This window comes from Oncorhynchus mykiss, chromosome 15, assembly GCF_057628025.1.
Source record: "Oncorhynchus mykiss isolate SJ-2025 chromosome 15, ASM5762802v1, whole genome shotgun sequence".
NCBI classification, from domain to species: domain Eukaryota; kingdom Metazoa; phylum Chordata; class Actinopteri; order Salmoniformes; family Salmonidae; genus Oncorhynchus; species Oncorhynchus mykiss.
The window spans coordinates 48,907,063-48,923,747 of record NC_143036.1 but is presented as its reverse complement, the minus strand read 5'-3'; the positions used below and the strand labels follow the sequence as shown (position 1 = coordinate 48,923,747).

General features: G+C 41.5%; 1 long non-coding RNA gene across 2 annotated transcripts in view; it reads left to right on the top strand.

Moving 5' to 3' along the window:
* The window catches only part of LOC110490142 (uncharacterized), a 33,259-nt gene extending 19,596 nt beyond the window's left edge, over positions 1-13,663 (top strand). Inside the window, exons 3-5 of one of the 2 annotated variants that reach the window (XR_002468665.3) lie at positions 6,198-6,304; positions 10,542-10,596; positions 13,470-13,663. This is a non-coding gene — a long non-coding RNA (uncharacterized LOC110490142). Of the gene's footprint in view, positions 1-6,197; positions 6,305-10,541; positions 11,817-13,469 lie in introns of those variants that run through there. The other variant, XR_016486722.1, reaches the window with a different exon arrangement.
* Positions 13,664-16,685: the final 3,022 nt, after the last annotated feature.

The following is a 16,685-nucleotide window of genomic DNA, read 5'->3' as shown; positions in this document are numbered from 1 at the left end:
TACACAAAACAATACAGTTCTTAAATTCATGTTTTACAAATCTTGAATTTGCAAACAGTTCAATCAATCAAATGTGTTTATAAAGCCCTTTTTACATCAGCCGATGTCACAAAGTGCTATACAGAAACAGTTGAAGATATCAGCCATATAGGATCAGCAGTCACACCGGCAAAGCCCCGCTCTAGCCTCTTGTAAGTGACCTGTCGCCCCTAAATGGCTGCCGGAGGTCAGGGAGGTTAACAGAGACTGATGTTACTAGTCCCTTGAGTGACATCCCTGAGGAGATGGGCCCCTTAATCCCTATTAGTCCCCTGTGTTAGTGATCTTTACCTTCTCTGAGCCAACACCATGCTACCTTGTCAATGGGGCCTGGCCGGCTCCCGACTTAACACTTTTGACCTCAGGGGTCTCGCCCTTTGTTCCCGTAGCAACAGAGGGTGACCCCAGGGGTCAGGGGTGTAATCGAGAAGTTGTATGGCCACGTGGGCTTGAGGGGCCCCACCATAGACCACCAAGTAGAGGTGGTGGTTGCACTTCTGTCTGGTCAGTACTTCTCTCTGGGTAGCAGAGAGAAAGTCTCTCTACATTGTATGAGGTAAATAGAAAGGGACAGCACTCCAATAAATACTCTTCAATTAAATAGTCTTCAATCATTTCTTTATTCATTAATTGCACTGCATATATGCGAGTCACAGCCCATTCTCTTATGGAATATGCCAGGAGATGCCGATTCTGCAGGTACCTGATTACGTTTGGATCCGGCGAATTCTCGAAGCTATTCGCCAGGTGCAACGTGAGCGCCTATTACATCTAGTAGACTTGCTGCTTGCTAGGGCGCTGTGGATGGGGATGATGGATTGGCTCCGAGGGTTGTGTGTTCGGAATGAATGCCTAAACTTAAGCTTAATCTTATCCATAACCATTTGGAATGAATGCCTAAACTTAAGCCTAATCTTATCCATAACCATTTGGAATGAATGCCTAAACTTAAGCTTAATCTTATCCATAACCATTTGGAATGAATGCCTAAACTTAAGCTTAATCTTATCCATAACCATTTGGAATGAATGCCTAAACTTAAGCTTAATCTTATCCATAACCATTTGGAATGAATGCCTAAACTTACGTTTTAGTTTCACTTTTTTCGGCGTTTGAATGACAGTCAAGAGACGGCACCAAATGGCGTAATTAAAACGTCAAGCCATGGTGTAATTCCTGTTACTGCAGTTACGCCACAGGTTCTCGTTTTATTTGGAGATTGGGTTGGGCGATTCAGCCTCCGTCTTCTTCGGCGTGCGGTGTCAATGAGATGAACACATGTCATTTGTCATGGACAAGTAAACAATAAAGGGTATGTGTTCTTCTTTACCCTACAAATGAATGTGATATATATTATATGTGACACAAAGCAGTGTACTATTTATTTACACGGTTATTATTACAGGTATTGGGTAGCGTACATACCCTGCAGAATAACTCTCCCATTCTCCAACTGTTTGTAATTACTCTGCTTCGGTGTATTTCTTTAATTGTTCAACCAACACTACAGGTTAATTGTTCAACCAACACTACAGGTTAATTGTTCAACCAACACTACAGGTTAATTGTTTAACCAACACTACAGGTTAATTGTTTAACCAACACTACAGGTTAATTGTTTAACCAACACTACAGGTTAATTGTTTAACCAACACTACAGGTTAATTGTTTAACCAACACTACAGGTTAATTGTTTAACCAACACTACAGGTTAATTGTTTAACCAACACTACAGGTTAATTGTTTAACCAACACTACAGGTTAATTGTTTAACCAACACTACAGGTTAATTGTCAACCAACACTACAGCTAATAAAAAGACAACATTACCTCTGGGACCCCCCCCCCCCCCCCCCCAAAAAAAAGGATTTTAGTATTTTGATATCATTTAAGCTTTAAAGCTCCGTTTACATTAAGTTATCATTATGCTGCGAATCATTTTTGTTCTGTTCTCTTATGAGTGTCTGTGGTGATTGAGGTGATGATTGAAGAAGCAGCCATTTTGTTGTTGTTGTTGTTGTGATTAAATATTTTCCCTTACGAGTTGCCAAGTTACCCTCTCGGGATAGTTGGGCAGCAATATGATTTGTAGTTGTGTGGGAAAGGATGATATAGCCTTACGTGATTAGGAACTTATTTTGGCATGTTTTGTTCAAAATAGTAAAGCTCCTCCGATGACATGGAACTCCATCAGAATGCTGAATTCAGATGGAGTCACATGTCTGGTCACAATTGAACAAAAAAAAACACATGCACTGTTTAAAGACAACACGTATTCATTGTTTTACTAAATTGCTTTGAGAGTATGTGCATGATGAAACACACGATACAGCATTGATTTAGAAGTCTACAGCTAGATGAAGTGCGCCAATAAAGTTCCGCGCTACAGCTGACGGTTGTACGACTCCTAAAGAAGGTGTCATAAAGAGATTGTTAATATTGGAGTTTGATCAATGGCAGACTTACGCAGGCAACTCAGAGCTCTCTGAGAGGGGTGAGGCCTTCGAGAGGCTCACAGTGTCAGGTCTTGGCAGCCTACCCAAAACCAGAACTGTATCCTCGAATGAACTCTCCACAACAGCCCTGCCAAGTTTTTTGAATTCTTGCTACATGTAAAATTGTAAACAACAATTTTACAACAGTCTCTCTTCAGACTAGAGTAGTGAAATGGGCCTGATAGTCAGAATGGAACAAAACGCATGAGTGAAAAGAGTATACTTTTGCTTATCTTAGTATTTGATCTATGTACTTTGTGCAATGCGGTTTTTAGTCTTGAGGAGTAGCGATTGGCTAAAGAGGTGGCGAGATGTGACGCAGTAGGTTTAACCTCATGTTTGTACTGTAGATGCCCCATCAGCTTTTTTCATAAGAAGACATGGGAGAAATATAGTTTAATTTAGCATATTCAGCTGTACCGACTCCATCTTTAATGTTTCTCCACAACTCCCATGTAAACTGGATTACACGCGTTTCTGAATATGGCAATATTTATATTTTATTATATACTGGGTCATTGCAGAATGGGCAGAGTTAATGCTGAGGGTAGCCCAGATTTTAGTGCCGGGCTGGAGTGTGTTCTGTCTCCGTCCCACCTCCATGGCAGGCGCGCACACACACACACACACACACACACACACACACACACACACACACACACACACACACACACACACACACACACACACACACACACACACACACACACACACACTGGGATAGAGCCAAAGCAGCCATGTTAGCTCCATCTTCTTTTTTATTCACCATTTTAAAATATATATATACACAAGGAGAAAACCAGGAAAAAATAGATCCCTAACCTTCATTTTAATGCATGCAGTCCTTCTTAATCTCAAGTAGCTAATGTACCAAAAAGGAGAGAAATTAAATTGCTTAGCGCTCCACTTTTTTCTCTCTCATTTGTGCTCCTGCTACTTCAGGGAGAAGGGAGAGCTTCTGGGAGCTCTTGGTTTTTAGGGAACGGGAGGGGGACGGTAGCCTAAAGAGACAGGAAGTTGTTATAAAATAGCCTATCTGTCACAAACTTCCAAAGACCCTTGCTGTGGTTGCAAGCAGCCAGTCCAGAGAAAGTGTAGTAGTGTGTGTCCTAGTAGGGTTTGGGGAAACTGGCAATAATGTTTCATATTTAGATGATCTGTTACATGAATGATAGGCCACATATTTGTGTGCGGCAACAAGGACTATCTCGTTACAGAGGGATTAAGACATGGTTTGTATGATAGATACTTATGGTTCAGTGAGATGAGATGTGTGGGTATGCGCAACTGTGTATAGGATGTGAGTCCATTTTTATCGTGCGCCCCTAAATCGAAGACACCCGTCCCCCTCTTACCCTCCCTGTAGATCGTATTTACTAGTGCAGCCATCTGCATCGTCACTGTGAATGTGAGGAGGATCTCACGGTGCACTAAGCTTTGTGTGTGCGTGAGTACGTTGTGTGTGTGTGTGTGTATAAAATCACAGCCAATGCTTTACTGCTTCTCCAGCCTGCAGCCTCGGTGAAGCAGTCTCACCCCAGAGGCTTATCTGGGTTTCGACTCCTTGTCAAAATAATTGCAGGGGCCGAGCGCATTTTAAACTAAAAAAAGTTCCCGAGGTGGGGTGGATAGGGAGTCGACGCTGCTGCAGTCACACTCTAAGTTGTCTGTAAAGGTGTTAATAAAAAAAAATGTTCCATTGTGATGAGCCTCAACCCCCCCCCCCCCCCCCCGTTTTTATAAGAATGGATTCGTCCGTCTCTGAAAAGGTTCCAAAACGTGCCTTTTGTCAGAGCTGTAGCTGCATGGTTGTGGAACAGATTTAGTATGAAGTTTGTTTTAATCATGCACTAGATGTGTGTAGGGCCCTGGAATGATGACTGGCAACTGTGTGTGTGTGTGTGTGATACGGGAGTAGTTTGCCATTCTTCCACCCTATCGATCGTCTCTCTTGCTCTCACACAAACACGTTGTGTCCAACCTGTGATAAAAATGCGTCTTCCTCACTTACTTCAATGCGTCCCTATTTCATCATCAGCTGAGCTCCATCTCCTCCACTCACAGCTCTTTATTTCCCTCCCTCCCCCCTATCTCTCTCTCTCTCTCTCTCTCTCTCTCTCTCTCTCTCTCTCTCTCTCTCTCTCTCTCTCTCTTCATCCGTCTCACTCTCCCAGTCCCGGCCACATGCAAGAGGGAGACTAGCGATATGAAAAAAGGGAAAAGCGTCTGCTGCTATTTCTAAAGCTAGATCCTCCCCTTCAGAACGACTGTGCCAGGAGGAGGAGGGCTTTTACTACTCTGGGGAGTTTAACCCTCTGCCTCTATCTCTCAGCTCTGCCTCTAACTCTCAGCTCTGCAAGCAAGTCCAGCTACTAAATACCCTGCAACAAGTAGCTTTTGGGCCTCCGCCGTTTGACTTTAGGTTTGGTTGCCCTTTTGAAAACGTTTGTTTTTTTCTTGCAGCAGATTCCATACTTTTGTATATTATTTTGAGTTATTGTGCATTGCGCTTGGATAATTTTATTTTTTTGGTAGCTACTGCTTTTAACATACTCCACGGTGTGTTGCATTGCCTGTTCGCCATGTCGTCCCTCTTTGGAAGATCAGGATGTGCTTCTCCATGCTGAAGATGACGATGGCTGTGTTTTTGGCGACCGCTGTGCATCTGTGGTGGCATTAGCTTGTTTAGTGTCTTGTCACGTCGCTTTTTGCTTTTTCTGCCTATTTTGTTTCTCGCTAAGAAAAAACACACACACACACATACTCCTAGACTTTTTCATCCCCCTTACCATTTATTTCCCCCTCTCCCTTTCTCTCCCAATTCCTCTTTCTTTCATCCTTTCTAACTTTCTCTCTCTAGCTCTCCCACTCTCTCTCTCCCTCTCTCCTTCCTGTGAAAGGAGAGTAGGAGGGCGGTGCAGCAGTGGCGGAGTTTTTTTTTGGGACAGGTGCCAATTTCAAACAAAAGACACAAAAAGGCAATGAGTGAGAGGCCTCCAACGAAATAAAAAAATATGTTGCATGTTGAAACACAAGAAGTGATTTGTAGTGATCGTGTACTGTATGCGCGCGTGTGTGTATGTGCATGTGTGTGTGTGTATGTGTGTGTGTATGTGTGCAAAAACAAACTCTTGCAGGATTCCCGAGCGCCCGATTGAGTGAGCGAGCGGAGATTTAGAATTCTCTCTCTCTCTTTCTCACTGTCTTGTGGAGGCATTTGAGTTTCGGACTCGGAGGGAGGGGTGGTGGGTGAAAAGGGAAGGGGTCCTCCTTTTTGGTTGCTGTTGAATTATTCACATTCCTGGGCCAACCAACCCAATGCAGAGACGGGACTGGCTGACTGGCTGTAGCTGCTGCCTTTAGCAATCATTCGACATGCAGCTTGTCTGTTTGCTAACATTCCTCATTCAAATACTTTTTAACTGCCAGACGGGGATGACCATGCGCCTCCCAGGCACGAACATGGACTCTTGTGGCGCAGCCCGGTGATAGAGCGAGACAGACTAGGGGGTGGCAGACAGGAAGACAGCCCAGATATGATTCACTGAGCTGGTGGAAAAGGCAGCACCCTGTCATCCTTCTCTGGTTCTCACCGGGAGTCTGAATCTAACTAACTAACTGGCTGACTGACTGTGGCTGCCCTCTGTCTGTCCCTCTCTACAGGATAACTACATTATGGTTCTGGATCTACTACCCTGGATTTCAACATCCTGTATTTCGCATCCATAGTTGTTGTGTGCTGCTGACTGTCTAACCATGTCCGATTTGAGGTAAGTGGATACATTTCTAAGTGTGCTTCATTGCGTGAATGTGTGTAAACTAGTCTGTTTAAACCACACATGGGAGTGCACATTATTTCAATATTGTTTATTTTTAGCTTAAGGATCTCAGACTCATGCAGAGATTGACTTCTCAATAATACACTATACAGATAAACATCAATAACAATAACATACACTACCACGTCCCCAAACAATCCAGCATTTTGATGTTGCCAATTTGTACTTCGCTGAAGAAACTGCCAATGTAGTTTACGATGTAGTTATAGTTCCTGCTTCCCTCGTGGCTGTGTTTGCAGTGGTCATCGTTTGGGGTCAAAAGAGGAGGACAGTTTCTGAGGGACCAGAGCTGAGTGTGGTTGCTGTAGTTTTGGGAGACATGCCAAAGCATGGTAGCAGGTCTGTGACTCTCTCCCAGAGTGGCTTTTCAGTGAACCACTGCAGCTAAGAGGCGGCAGGGTAGCCTAGTGGTTAGAGCGTTGGACTAGTAACCGGAAGGTTGCGAGTTCAAACCCCCGAGCTGACAAGGTACAAATCTGTCGTTCTGCCCCTGAACAGGCAGTTAACCCACTGTTCCCAGGCCGTCATTGAAAATAAGCATTTGTTCTTAACTGACTTGCCTGGTAAAATAAAAATAAAAAAATAAAGAGAAAGCCATCAGAACGTGATTTAAGCGCTTACAGATATTGGCCGATTTTATTTTGTTTTTCATCCGTAAATGCGGAAGATAATCCAAAACAGTCACATGATGGTTTAATTGTTTACATCAATGTCTTTTTATACTGTGCAAGTCAGTTTCCATTTTTCAACAAATGTTTCATTTAACTTTAATCGACAAACAATATATTATTTTCTCAAGTGTATTTGCTCAAGTGGTCCTGCCACGTGACACATTTAATATAGCAACATTTCTATGTATAAAATTTGGTTTATATCATTTCTTAGAAAATACGTCCCTTTCAATGTTTTCTCTTAAATGGGCTTGAAAAAAATAATAGGCCCCAAAAATCCATTGATAGTAGTTGTGGTATGTCCAGTGTTCATGCAGATTCTGATAGACCTTCACCAATAGCAGGAGGGTATTTTGATTTAACCAATAGCAGTTGACTTAGAGGTAGGTGAGTCATCACAGATAAAACACACGAGAACCAACATATATTAGTTGTCCAATACTCTATTCTTCACCACATAACACTGGAACAGTATAAGACTTACAGAACACCGAAATAGATTATGTTTAGGCCTATTACATTTAGTTTTCTTTAACAAATAGAAATGATCCTTCATACGGTAAGATACTAACTCTTATTTTATTATTGTAATGTAGCCCCTCGTAATAAATTGTTGTTTCAATGCCATTAAAAGCAATCATACATTGTCTCGGAATACCGTATTAAAAACTTTATCATAGGTGTTAACTATGGCAAGATGAGGGACAGTGTGTTGGACTAGAGAAGGGTGATGAAGATATGCACGTGTAGGCACAGGGCGTACCCCCTCTGTCTCAGGCTTTTAGAGGCCTGGTGGGAAGGAGCGAGCCGAAACCTAGGATCACAATGTGTTTCCAGAATGTTCTAGAATTTGACGAGGTGTTCCAGAAACTGGTGAGGCATTCTAGAAGGTGTTATAGTTGTCATTGTACCTTCACCATTACATATCATCCAACACCTAAATACAGAAAGATGATTTTTTTGGCACGTGTCTACTGTACCATTTCTTACTTCATTTCATCAGCGGGTTGTACAGTTTCAGGGTATAGAAAGGAAAGATCGTAAAAGAGGACACAGTGGATCGGCCCTCCAAAGTTAGTAATGGGTGGGTATTTATAGTTGTATTGAAGCGCATGTAAGCATAAGATACATTTCAGACATACTGAGCCCATTCCTGGGGTATGCCAAAGGGACTGCTCATGTAAGCAGACACACACACACATATACTGTCACGTAGAGGCAGCAAACACCCAGGCACACTCGATGCCATGTGCTCCACAATGGACCCTGGGTTTAACGATGAATGGAGTTCCCACGACACTGTAAAGGAGAGGAGGGCGCAAACCCCTCCTTTTAGCATTCACATACACAAAAGCAAAATAAATGGCACATTTACACGCAAACATACACACTATTTACACACACACTTATACACTTACATGCGATCACACTCAAACACAAATACACTCCACACACTCAGAATGTGAAAAAAATGTGTAAGAAGAGACACTTAATTACCATATTATGATTTTCGAAACCCTGTGTTTTGTTAATACTCATAAGCAAAATAAAATATAAAATATTGACAGAGAGAAGTGCAACACCACTGCATTCGTGAGAGAATTGATTGATGAGAAACAGAACAAAAATAAATGTAGGCCAGGCTAAATTGCATTCAGACAATTTTTTAAGATGTGATTGTGAGGCTGAGTAAGTGTTTGCGTGCACATTGTGTGTGTGTGAGAGAGAGAGGGACAGACGGAGGGAGGGAGAGCCAGAGGGAGGTAGAGAGGGGGAGAGGGAGAAATAAATGGTAATAAAGCTGGTTTGGTGGAGGGAATCTAAATGAAGCATTGAAACAAAATATCCTTCTGCGCTTGGGTCTATGGGAAAATCTAACAGCTTATTCAAGTCCAAAGACTGTGTGTGTGTGTGTGTGTGTGTGTGTGTGTGTGTGTGTGTGTGTGTGTGTGTGTGAGACTGAGCCAATAATAATATGTAAGTCCATTTTTTCAATATTTACATTATTCACAGTTATTTAATTATGGCGGTTTGCATGATAAAAATGTCTTATCAATTATAATGTTTGGGTCAAAATGACAAAAAGTATTGTAACTTACAGTATTTGCCTTTACATTACATTACATTGGTATAAACATATCCAGACTTCAATCAGTATTTTAAAACAAATTTACATTTGCATGAAATTCTGGAAGGAAATATATTTTTTAAATTGAACAATAAAAAGCTGTATAATATTATTTTATAAAATTATAATTTTGAAGTGTTAGCCTTTGCACATTTACGTTTACTTACTCTCACATAGTTTACAATTGACTTGTCATAAACAAACTGTTCACACTTTACGACATAACTGTGTATTGTGTTGGATGGTCAACATTTGAAATAGGTGCAACATTTCAGGTGTGTGTGTGTGTGTGTGTGTGTGTGTCCATACACATTCCAGTTCTATCCTAATGAACTGTTAATTTATCAACATGTAGACGTTCTAATTTGAAGAGGTGGAGTATAAAAACAACTTTAGTGCGTCAGTTAGACAATTTATTTGACTCGGCAAGTCAGTTAAGAACATATTCTGATTTACGATGACGGCCTACACCAGCCAAACCCAGATGGCGCTGGGCCAATTGTGCGCCGCCCTATGGGAGAAATCACAGCCGGTTGTGATACAGCCTGGATTTGAACCAGGGTGTCTGTAGTGACGCCTCAAGCACTGAGATGCAGTGCCTTAGACCGCTGCGCCACTCGGGAGCCCAAGTTACCTCATTATATATAATTAAAACCATGCGTTTCGGGTTTGTTTACAGACATTATGTTGACTTGTGTACATCTATATAGATTTGTCTTATGTTTTCCTGCTATAGTGATCTAATAAAAGTTTTGACCTGTAATTTCAGTCATAATACATGACCCTTGATGATTAGAAATCACCTCAGTGATGAAGGTCATAGATAAGCAAATGAGGACACAAATCAGGATACACCCGAAGGAAAGACAGAATAACAGACATATTTCTATTCCAGTTTTAAATAGACATTTACAGTAATAACCCATACGATCTGTGAACTTCGGTATGTGGGCCAAAATAGCAATGCTCAATACAGAAAGTTACTTTATGGACAGAGACACCAGATAGAGCGAGCGTTTTACTTTGTGCAACCGCTTGCATTTGATGCCACTCGGGCCAGTAACTGTCCAATACTGTAGTCCATTTTGGTACAGTCCTGATCACTTCAGCATATGGGAATTCAGTCTTAATTATATATTTGAGCAGAGGTTCGGGGAAAGCATAGGCCTGGGAGTGCTCCTGTACCAGTCAACGTGAAGTGAACTTGTACTGGGCAGACAAGCTATATACAAACTATATGCCAGTTTTTACTAAATCAAACGGTAATACATTTGTTTCTGTGTTTTTGGTTTGCTTCACGAGCGTTATTGTACTTTCAGACTTTTAGAAGATTTTAAGTTGTTTAAATGTGTTGTTTTATTTTTTGCAGGTTGATTGGATCTGGGGGGCAATGTATAGAGACGGAACAGACCCCGGATTAAAAGGTGAAATTATGTTTCATTTAAATATTCTTGTGTCTTAAACTTATTGAGGTACAGTTTATATTGGTTTGGTATTTGGTTTGCTTTCCATTGTGTGATTTTCATTGTACACTAAGTCAAATCAATGGCACTGTGCAGCTGTTTGGTTTAACCTGAAATGAAAAGCGTCTCGCCTCATTGTTCCGTAGCCCGCAGTTGCACAAAGTTAGTCAAATGTTTATGGTGCAGTTGTTTGCTTTGAATAAACCCTCGCACTCACAGTTACAAGAGAAAAAAATCTCAGCTAGTAGACTGTGGTTACGGTAATGTTAGTGATCTGTACAGTACAGTAGAAGCGGCTCATACTCTGAAGCTGCCAAAGAAATCAGTGAAAGAGGAAAAGTAAATCCAGTACCTCAAAGGTCAGATGAAGATGAAGAGACAGTTGGCTCCCTGAGAAGTGCAACCCACAGTGAGTTGGCAACCTGAACTACACAAAGTCCCTATTGTCAGTGGGTGCACTGCAAACAGCACTCAATAGAGCTATAAGGCCTACGGCTCCAGTCCTGGGGGGAAAGCACCACCTGTTGGCCGTTTGGTAATATACTGCAGATTGACGAGGCAAGTTCTAGAATCATGCTTGTGTGAGGAGTAACCTTGCCTGAAACCTGTAGATTTATGCTCCCTTAGTGAATGCCCAGCCTTTAGCTCAGTGGGATAACACAGTCTTTTGGCATTCTGGAGACCCAGGTTCAAACCCGGCCATTCAATATTAGTGTCACATGTTCAAAACATTTCCACTAAAATGGCCTGCCCGTCAGCACCCCGAAGAATGATGTCTGTTAATGATGTGACATTAGAAATAGTACAATATTTTGTCTGTGAGTTTTGTGAGTGTCCTTACCCTCAGTGGAGTTGTGAAGTTCAGCCACGGTTCAGCTCCTCTTCTCCACAATGGAGAATGAATCTGCTCCATTCATATAAAGCTAAATGAAAGCCACTGACTGTGCGGGAGGTTTCACAAAGCTAGAGGCAGAGCCAGGGTATTGAAGTGTGACACCTAAAGTTTCACTTCCACATGTTATTATAACCCTGTTAGTATAATATAATACGCACTTTCCTGGACACAGACCAAGCCTACTACTGAACTAAAAAGCATTCTCAATGGAGAATCTCTATTGAAAGATTTTTTGTTGTTCAGGACTGTGCTTATGTGCCCAGGAAACCGAACCAATATAACCAAATACAAATACATATTATAATCTATTAGTATAATAGTACAACCCTATTCGTTTAATATGGTCTCACCCATCCAGGTTGGAATAGGAGGAGTAGCACTGAACCGACAGTGGATTGCTACGGAGGGATACACTGTGACTGTGCCAAAAAATGTTAGAAACAGTGGTAGAGTCTATTTACTTCAATTGCCATGGGGTTGTGTGTTGTCCTAACATTAGATTGGCTAAAGAGGGCATCTCTGGACACTGGCTGAATGTGACAATGTGATTTCTCTTCTCAGTCAAAGCCCTGTTGTCAGTTACATTGATAACATATACACTGAGTGTACCAAACAATAAGAACACCTTCCTAATATTGAGTTGAGTTGCACCCCCACCCCCCCTTTTGCCCTTCGAACAGCCTCAATTTGTCGAACATGGACTCTACAAGGTGTCGGAAGCGTTCCACAGGGATGCTGGCCCATGTTGACTCCAATGCTTCCCACAGTGGTGGACCATTCTTGATACACACGGGAAACTGTTTAGTGTGAAAAACCCAGCAGCGTTGTAGTTCTTGACACAAACTGGTGCACATGGCACCTACTACCATACTCCATTCAAAGACACTTAAATCTTTTGTCTTGCCCATTCACCCTCTGAATGGCACATATACACAATCCATGTCTCAATTGTCTCAAGGCTTAAAAATCCTTATGTAAACTGTCCCCTCCCCTTCATCCACACTGATTGAAGTGGATTTAACAGGTGACATCAGTAAGGGATCATAGCTTCCAGCTGGATTCACCTCTCAGTCTGTCATTTAAAGGTGTTCTTAATGTTTTGTATACTCAGTGTACATTGATACAGACTGTTAAGATACATTGACACAAATAATTCAACTACACGCAACAATGTTTCACCCCACTCCTGTGTAAAATGGGCCACGGTTTACTTGACAAAGAGGCATGGATCCGTGCAATGGACACACACACACAAAAGCTGATGTGTGTGTGTGTGTGTGTGTGTGTGTGTGTGTGTAATTCGCGACTGTGCGTCAGTCTCACTCCTCCTGAGGCCTGTGACTCACCTTTGTGGTTGTGACTCCCCCGTCTCCCCCTTTCTGAGGTAAACCACAGTGCTGCCCACAGCCTATGTCACAGAGAAAACTCCCAGCGTTAACCACAACCTTTCACCTCTCGTCTCACCCCCTCCACAACCCCAACACTAAACCATCACCAGATTTAAAACCTCCCTACTTGAGTCACTTGATAGTCTCCTAATAGTAACTCTCTAATATGGCCTTGATTTGTCAGTGTCACCTTTTTTAAACCTTTATAATATAGACAAACTCTTGATTTGAGTCTTGGCTGTAACAGTGAAATCAACAACATAGAAAAAACAGAGATCCTAATGGCTCTAATATGCAATTATATGTAATCCGATGATTGAAAACATCAACGACATTTAATGTTAACTGTGTTACATGTGCCAACATGTGAGGCTTTAGTAACTTAGTTGTGTGGAACAGATATATCTGACCCTGGTCTGGTCTGGTCTGCCTGGCTAAACTATAATCAAGGGTAGTTAATAATGTAGCAAGGCAACAACACAGCAGGTTTAAGCCTAGCTGTCCACTCAAGTAGCTGTTGTTAACACACTCTCCTCTTTTGAGTCTTACAGATGGTGTGAACCTGAGATGGGTCAAGGAGGAACAGGAGGCAAAATATGAGATCGGATATGGACTCATTGCATGCTTCTACACCTGCATTGCTTGCTGTTTGGGGTTTTAGGCTGGGTTTCTGTACAGCACTTTGTGACATCACCTGATGTAAGAAGGGCTTTATCAATAAATGTGATTGATTGATTGCATGCAATTCACCTTTTCATGTCTGTGCTCTCACATGAGGATCACGTTAAGGGCCACTCGGACTGTTCATCAGAGAGAAACCAACTGTCCTTTGGTGTGAGGTAGTAGGTTGTATAGTTTTAGGGTCACACCCAAGCTGTCAGATGACTATACAACATACTGTCTTTCCTGAAGTGGCTGTAATATCATCACAGACTCTCCACATGAAGAACCCTCGTCAAAAGCTGCAATGAAAATGTACCTTTCGTGCCTACGTTATTACCATTATTACAATATTAGTACATCATTGTATTATTATTAATTTCATATTTGAACAGGAAATGGGATTTCACATTTTCTGGTTGGACTCCATCTCTAACCAACTGGTCAATCGGATTGTGACCGGGTCGATGGTTCATGGTGTTCGCACAGAGTGAGGTAGTAGGTTGTGTGGTTTCAGGGTTGTTATTTTGCCCCATCAGGAGTTAACTGTACAACCTACTGCCTTCCCTGAAGGGCAGCAACACAACGCTACGCGCATGGCCACAATGGAGCTCACTGTCTACTGTGCTGCTTTTAAGTGGAGCGAAAAGTAAAGAAGGTAAGCTATCTCAAATCATTGCCTTGGTACTTTTTTATTTATTTAACTTAACTAGGCAAGTCAGTTAAGAACAAATTCTTGTTTTCAATGACAGCCTAGGAACAGTGGGTTAACTGCCTTGGTTGGGGATAGGACAACCGATTTTCACCTTGTCAGCTCAGGGATTTGATCTTGCAACCTTTTGGTTACTAGACGAACGCTCTAACCACCTAGGCTACCTACCAAAATGTGCTAAACAGAGTATTTTATGTATTGGAATTTGGAAATAGACCTATTGTTTACATATCTTCAATTTTGTAATAATCCATACTGTACTAAAAGTCATAATAAAAAGTGAGTAGTCTTAGTCACATGTGTGTCGACTCCTTTTGGTTGTCAAGAATTGGAAGTATATAGTTAGGAATGTTCCTAGAAATACTGTATGTGGCCATTTCTTATCCTGGACATGAAGACTGAAACATCTGCTGTGAGAATGGATCAATCAATACATAAAGAAGGATACATGTCAGGATAAAACAAGGCCAACATTTTGTAACATTGTGTTTGAAATCTACAACGTTTGTGTCCCCACTCTCTTCCCAGCCAGATTCCATGTCATTTATAGCTTTTATGGTAGATAAAATATGAGCACAGTCAGCCCGGACAGCCATTAGCCAGTGTATAGGGCAGACAGGCCCTCAGTCACAGATGCCTATGTCACTGCTCCAGAATTTATGACTGTCGGCTGGCACAGGCACACACAGTCCCAGACCGACAGAAGGAAACACGGCCGCAGGGGGAAGTGAGGGTTTGAAGACTGCGTTTTCTATACAAGGACACAACATCTCAAATAGCACCTTCTAACTGTTTTAACTGTGTTTATTTATTAAATGTGAATGAAGTGAGTTCACTGGGCGATTTGTTCATTGACAATTAGGTAACTAGGTAATTAGGTAACAACACCAGGTGGCGCCATAGATCATTGTATTTTCTGCAGCCAGGCAAGTTTTCCTTTCTTAATGATTTTACAGACCGAATGAGAATACATTTGTAGAGATATATAGAAGTAAATTCAGCCATTGCAGCCCAAAAAAAGCCACCATAAAGATATAGTCAGGAAGCAAACTATGGATGCATTTTTGGAATGACCAGACTATACCAACAAGCAATCGTTGAGAGAAAGTTAAAAAAAGTGGACAGTCACTTTAGCCTACTGTCTACTTATAGTAGGGTAGACTTGCCATCGTGCAGATGATATATTTAGTTTATGTCCACATCTCAGTGGATTTTTGTATTTTTTTCTTTAAAACTTATTTTAAGATTGACTGCCAGAGTTGACAGTGAATGATTTACAGTCTAAAAACCTGTTGGCCTATTCATGAAATGTTTGGAAATGTCATACAGACACTTCACATTCATACATACACTGACTCCTCTTTTATTTGCTATCATGTGTTGTAGGTGGCTTGATGGCTACTTGGCCTTCATCTGTCATTGTGCTTTTAAATTGAACAAGACAATTTCCCTATTGTATTATTTTCTATTCAATTGCATTTTGGACAGTGTTTTGCAATGCATTTAGTAGTGGGTGAAGGATTCTTTCTGTCATCTGGGGTTGATGAAACTGTAGGATAAATGAAAAGCTTTGGCATGTCTCTGTGGAGCTGGCCAGTGGGCATAATCTCAATTGTTACGGTTTAACAACAGGCTTTTATCAAATGGAAATCTCACCTGTGTGGAACAGGCAACTCTCACTGAGACCTCTGATTTCCAATTCGCTGAAACCATAGGTGTGTCAGGAGGGGTGTGCTTCTCCGGAGTGGTATTACTACATCATTTCCGAAAGGGAGTGTGACGGTTTTGACAGAGGGTACATTAGTTTTGACAGAGTCAGTGGTGAACAGCGCAGGCTTGTTTGTATCAAAGGGACTATATGCACCTGCCCCCTCCGATTTCACCTCTGACAGTCGTATTCAGCACGCTTTGCAACCATATGGCGACTTTGGATTGGACAGTCATTGTTGAGGTATAAACCCTCTCTCTTACTGAACAATGTTGTTATGTAATATTGTGATAATAGCCTACGCATTATGTACTGTTTGGATGAAGGAATTAAAAACTGCATGCTTTTAACCTCATTTTGATCAATTTAGATCAATATTTGACTTTAGTATCATGTTGAATTATTAATTATAAAATTAAACATCAGTTAAGTTAAATTGGAAAGTAGAGAAGGCAAAAATGAGAAACTTAATACAGACAATTGACCTTCCTTTTAAAAAGTATTCCTGTGTTCTGCATTGTATAATTCCCCATCTAATAGGCTAAAAAGTATCAGCTCTGCTTAAGATGTTTATTTTGTCACATACACCGGATAGGTGCAGTGAAATGTGTTGTTTTACAGGGTCAGCCATAGTAGGATGGCGCCACTGGGGCAAATAAGGGTTAAGTGGATAACAGAGCCGGCTCA